General features: G+C 39.4%; 2 long non-coding RNA genes across 2 annotated transcripts; one reads left to right on the top strand and one right to left on the bottom strand.

The window, feature by feature from the left end:
- Positions 1-2440: 2440 nt before the first annotated feature.
- LOC130928978 (uncharacterized) lies at positions 2441-3212 on the top strand. Its single transcript, XR_009066775.1, has 2 exons — positions 2441-2853; positions 3060-3212. It is a non-coding gene; the product is annotated as an uncharacterized LOC130928978 (long non-coding RNA).
- On the bottom strand, positions 2709-4687 carry LOC130928983 (uncharacterized). Its single transcript, XR_009066778.1, has 3 exons — positions 4361-4687; positions 4245-4295; positions 2709-3863 (listed from the first exon to the last, which is right to left on the bottom strand). It is a non-coding gene; the product is annotated as an uncharacterized LOC130928983 (long non-coding RNA).
- Positions 4688-6387: the final 1700 nt, after the last annotated feature.

Below are 6387 nucleotides of genomic sequence, written 5' to 3'. Positions count from 1 at the left end.
TTTTTGAATAATATCAATGGCTAAACGATTATAAACATGTTTTCGTTATTTTTTTTCACGCAACCTTCCCAGATTCTTTGTTTAACCCATAGCAACGCCCTTGACAACGAAAATGCTTTTCTTCGGCAATCTTCGGAAGTTCCGTCACACCTAGAATTGCGAGGGAAGTCTGCCTGTTTGTTGCATTGCTTCTCGGTAAGATGCCACGGCGGTGTGTGGCGATGTTTTGTTCTCACTCAAACGAAAAGCTATATGAGTGGCCAAAGGATTGCAGGGCACATAAATGGACATCTTTCGTTCGCACGAAGCGAATGAATTTCACGCCATCATCGAGTAGTGTTCTCTGCTACAAACACTTCGAAGATGCCTGCTTCCTTAACCGGTCTGCTTATGATCAAGGATTTGCCAAAAAGTAAGTGTGATTTTTGGATAGATGACTGATGACTTTGTCAAAGCAGAGCTGCCAACTGTTGTGGAATGAACAGCGACATTAGCGCTAGCGACGTTAGTCGAAAGCGAACTCGTGGCAATCCCCGATCATAGTTGTTGCTGCGTTCGCTAGGTTAAGCGTATTTAAATTGTGCGTCATCTACGATCTTGTCAAAAAGGGTTAATCCACTGTCAATCGAGAAAGGGGTTGTGGATGTGCATATAAGCGGGTCAGCGTCGCGGTAATTCACGGTCAGGTTGCCGTAAGAGACACACACCGCCGGTGAGTTTGTGCACATTTATTTGTATTTGTATTATGTATTTCCACCTTCATGCTTCAAGCATTGCATTGCATTTGTACAGTTTGGCGTTTCGTTCACGGTGATCGCTTGATAGCCTTCTAGTTTGTGTTTTAAGAGAGCCGCTGACAGATGACAGTTGACAAAAGGCGTGTTGGTTTTAATGTCTCGCAGCGAATCAGGAGCGGCGCGGTCCCGCAGTGAATCATGGGAAATGTAGTCTCGGGACAACACTGAAGTGGTGCTTTGTAATCTGTTCGCTTGTGTGAAAAACTACATTTCCTCACGCCATTAGACGCCACTTCCTGCTGAGAGCCCCAAACTGTGTTCGTACTGTTATTTCCATGTGTTACTAAAGAAACAAAGTTGTCAGCACGTCGTGTGTTCGATACCTTTGTCATAACAAGACACTATGCACAATCCATTTAAGAGACGCTGTGACTAGTAAGAAGTGAGGGGAAGACGAGCGAGAAGCATAAGTTCACGGTCGAATGTGGCGGCTGTCCACTATTATTTTGTTTACTGTTTTCTTATTGTTGCCACAATAAAGTGGAGAAAGCCATCAACGACTCATCTCCTTCTTTCCCCTCAACGTTTTTGTATTATTATTTTATATTTACGAGAGCTGCCGGATCTGTCAAAATGAACATGAAGTCTGATTATTATTTTTTTTTAAACAATGTCATCAGATAGACAAAAACATAAAATTATGTGCAAATGCCTGCATCTTCAAATTATGAAAATAATAACAGCCAATATCTTACCAATCTTGTAATCTCGATGGGTCTTTTCTCCATTCCATGCCACGTCTAGGCACATTGTTTGCATCCTGATTAGCGTCGGGCTAATACATGTTAGGTCCAACATAAAATTCCAACCTCCTCTTCTTCCTCCAACTCTTCAAAAACTTGGATCTCCTCCCTTGCGCTCGATCTATCGCTTATATCGCTGTTTGAATCATTGTTTGAAGGGTTTTGTATGGCGGCCGTATGTATGGAGCGCTGCCATCGCTGTTCTCGGTGTGACGCATCACTTCCGGGTTCGTCCCCTTTCAGGCTCGAACTTCGGAAACGCGATTATTTTGTCAAGTATACAACATATAAATTATTTTTTCATGCTTTATTTGTTGGGTGATGTTTAATTACTTTAATTGTGACCCTATTTGGCATGTCATGAAATTACTTCATATTTCTGCTCATGAAGTTACAATTGCTCATTTATTGCACATCAAGGAAGATTTGGGTGAATACAAGGCAAATTAAAGCCATTTGAATTCAGCAGTGGATTCATGTCACCTTTCTACCTGTGCTCTGATCGGCACACCATCCTGTTTACAATTAGTCATTCCAACGAACTAGCCCTTTAACGTCAACTCAAGAACAGTAACAAATGGCACGTTTTATTTGATTCTATGAATTGAATTTAAATCACTCGAAAATCTCATCAGTTTCGAGCTGCTTTTAATGTATTGATACTTTATCATTCTAACTATTGTGTCTCTGTCTTCCTCTCTTATGTGATTCTTATACACAAATTTAACTTCTAATCTATATATATTTTATTAATTACTTTATTATCAAAGTAACTAAGTTACTTTTAAAGTAATTTATTGGTTACTTTTTACCAATTTTTCTCCCTTTGCTGCCTCAACAACAGAAAAATATCATCACATGTAATTGACTTTCCCATAGTTGAATTTAAAGAGGAACTGAAGACCTTTCCGGATTTTGGTGTAATTTTATGAATATAAACTTGGGACAAGTTCGTCAAAACAACCATGACATTATCAACACGTAATTGTAAGGATAATTTGCGTTTTTTTATTTTTTTTGCACTCCGTTAATGGTCCCTTCGCAAACCCGGAAGTGTGACGTAGGCAACAGAAGACTACCCACAGCTAACATAGCAGCAACAACGATGTCAGTGATATTTCCACCAAAGGTAACCATTCAGGATCGCTCTTTCGTGATGCTACCGATGGCAAAGGCTCCCAGGAAAGATGAACTACAATTAATCCCTACATGTTTGAACCTGAGGCGTCAGATGACGGCGATTTACTTGACACAGCAGATGGCGTCATGACGCCAATTGACAGCTCGACACTTCACGAACGGGAGAGTGAGTGGTAAGTCCAGCATCGTGATTTTTTTTATTAGAATGCGATTACATGGTTGTATATTTTTCCATGCTCTACACATAGCTAAAACTGGATATTAGGTAATGGGACAGCGCCTACCGATCTAAATATGGTAAAGCTAGCCCAAATGTGGCTAAATGAATGAAATGTTATTGATATTTCAAAATAAATGACAAAACCATTTTATTTTCCAGGTGTTGCTGTAAACCATCAAGTAATTACCCTTCCAAGAGTATGCCTGTGTCATCAGGAGATCCCAGACGTGAGAGCCAAACTTGCAGAGGCTGAAGCACTGACAGGGGCATGAATTTCATTAAAAAAAATAAAACCATAAATTGTTAACAACATTGACACATTTTGTTGACTGTTTAATGTATTCTTTTGTCATATAAAATATTGTAATTATATTACATTCTGAAAAAATATTCAATAGGCCGCAATAATGATACCAGGTTTATGTTGAATCAGCATTAGCTTTCGTTGTCAGATTGTGACACAACATGTTATACCAAGCACACAACGGCACACATCAAAGAGCATAATTTTAGTAAGCAACACAAAGTTAGGATAGCAACGGACTAGCGCAACATTGAAAAATGATAATGGCAGTGGGAAATATGTATTTACTCTTTTCTGTAGCATGAAGTGTTCTCTATACAAAGATAATGCATTATCATTAAAATATGAAGGTAACTTGATTTTTCTTTTAAAAAATGTGTACTGTATATATGACTAGTTTATGATTTCATGTCATCAAAATTTGCTACATTTATTTCTCCTAAATCATCGTCATCTGATGTCGCAGACGGAAGAAATTCAGCATCTGGCAGGCCTCATAGGATCTCTTCAGTCGTCATCGCTGGACACCGCATCACTTCGGTCATCATATGACTCGACCCACTCTCTCTTGATTTTGGGAAACTGGGTGGCAACTGACTTGCAACGCTTTTTTCATCGTGTTGAGGGTTTCCGCCACTTAATTTTTTATGTTTGGCTTCCTGGAGGAAAAAAAAAATCACAGCAGCATGAAAATATTGGATGAATCCTAATTTTAATTTAATAATAATTTCTTGGTGATCAAATAATAATGCCCCAGTCATACCAGCATCTATTTGATGCTATTGTTCCCTCTTCAAATAGGCAGACCTTGATGTTGAAATATAAAAAACGAGCCAAGGACCTATTTGGTGCTGGGGACATTTGAATTTACATAACACCTATTGATATAGTAATAAAATCTCATGAGTAGACGACATGTCAGCCAACCTATCTACTTATGACAGGCCAACAGCAAAAAAAAAAAAAATGTCGCACTTCAACAAACTGGCAGTAGGAGTCCCCCTAGTATATATAAAAAAAGCCATTAATGTTCTACTTACGTCTTTGGAAAACCAAGGTTGCATTGTTGTAGGTTTTCAAAGCTGTCGTGGCTGAAATGATGAAAACAATGAGCCGATTGGGGACCTGTATGCATGCTAACAAAAACGGTCCAAACCTTTGCAGGAGAAGTTTTTTTTTGGACCACTCCTAGAGTCTCGAGTCTTCCTGTGAGTAATTCATATCGCTACACATCGAGATGGCATGACGAATCCCGCGAGTAAAACCCAGAAAATGTTTGCAATATATGGCGAGGATAGCGTGGTGTTATATTTCCGTGTTCAGAGTGGTGGCGAGGCTTCCTGGAAGTTACGTCACGAGGTAGGGGTCGGCAGGACGGCGCGTCCCTCGTTGCTATGGTGTTGCTATGGCCATAACTCAAAAACTACGCGGTCAATTATTATTATTATTTTTTTAAGTGACTTTTTGAGAGAGCGAATGACGCATTTAATACAATTCAACTGAGTAAAACACTTAAGAGCGAAATCTGAAAACCTCTTCAGTTCCCCTTTAAAGGGGAAGATCAGAATTCTTCACATAAGGCTTAATCTTCGAGTTTGCAGGACTCCGGAACCCTGAAACTAACAAATAGCTGACAAACTGCATGGAATTTGTTGAAATCAACTCCACCGACTAACTTAGTTACCGACTTTCCCCGCGAACTTAAAGATTTAGCTTAATGTTGAAAATCCTGAACTTTTGGTTAGGGTTAACAGCATATCAGTACCAATGTTAAAAATGCAGATTATGCAGTAACACACAAATGAATTGCACAATAAACAGTGCAATAAACACAAAGGTGCGGGCGGGGGCGAATGCGCACGCACAACCCAGAAATACGCCGTATACACACACACAGTCAATTTGGCCACAAAACATGGCAGCAACTAAGCAATTTACACTCAATCAAACGTACAATACATCCCAAAGATGCTAAACCTCACAGCATAAATGTGCAACACAAATATGATGTAAACAATGCTTGCTGTCTACTCGCCATTGCAACGGCTCCAATCTATCGCTGCAACCCTCCAGAATGAAGGAAAAATATACTCACGTTCATTCATGGACGCACACAAATCAACATTCCCTCTCACATCTCAACGGGTGGCTGCACTCGGCTCGAATGTCCCAAAACAATTAACGCGTGTGACTTGAGACCAAAACAGGAAGTAGCTATGAGCGGTTACCATGGAAACGAGCGCATCGTGTAATAACGCGTAGTGGGAACCTTTCTAACATTTTCTATTTATAATGCTCTTCATACATGACCAGTGTTGTTAATAACGGCGTTACAATATAACGGCGTTATTTTTTTCAGTAGTGGGTAATCTAATTAATTACTTTTCTCATCTTGGCAACGCCGTTACCGTTACTGAGGACGGAAAGGCATGCGTTACTATATTGGTCGAAAAGTCTGAGGGAGACGGACTCACCGAGACGAAAGAGCAGAGCAGGAGCGGGGAGGAGGCAAGAAAGTTGTGACGCCGAGCCAACGCGATGCTAGGTAGCTCCAATAATTCATGTTGTAGCCGATAGCCGACAAACTACGCCCGCATGTTATGGTAGATATGGTAGACATGGTAGATATCACATGTACTGTATATAGATATAACTAGATGCAAAATGACAGCCGCCATCTTAAAGCAGTAGGCTTTTTAGGACGGCTCTGTTGTAGAGAACCTTCCTCGCGAACCTAAGTAACTTTTAATCTAAAAGACTTCTAAATCGGCAAAATCTTGATTTGAATCTATCTTTAAATGATGAAACAGTTTTAAAACTTTCATATGTCGAAAGTAGAGAGAAGGGAACTAATGCAATAATGGGAGCAATTTTAACAACTTTTAACAGCTGATTCAGGGTAAAGGGTAAATTAGGGTAAAGAATTGGGCTCGGGCCAATTGTACCAAAAACCTCCACAAAAAACTTCACATAGTATGGCCAATGTTTTTTTTTTTTTGTTTTTTTTTGAGGGGAAAAAAAAAAAAAAAAAGTAATTATCACCAATTACTTTGCCAAGTAACTAATTACTCTTACATTCAGGTAATTGAGTTAGTAACGCAATTACTTTTTGGGAGAAGTAATTTGTAATTATAATAACTTGTTTTCAGTAAGATTAACAACACTGTACATGACTAAAATATT

This window comes from Corythoichthys intestinalis, chromosome 13 (genome assembly GCF_030265065.1).
Source record: "Corythoichthys intestinalis isolate RoL2023-P3 chromosome 13, ASM3026506v1, whole genome shotgun sequence".
Lineage (NCBI taxonomy): Eukaryota > Metazoa > Chordata > Actinopteri > Syngnathiformes > Syngnathidae > Corythoichthys > Corythoichthys intestinalis.
This window is presented reverse-complemented; position numbering and strand designations above follow the sequence as displayed.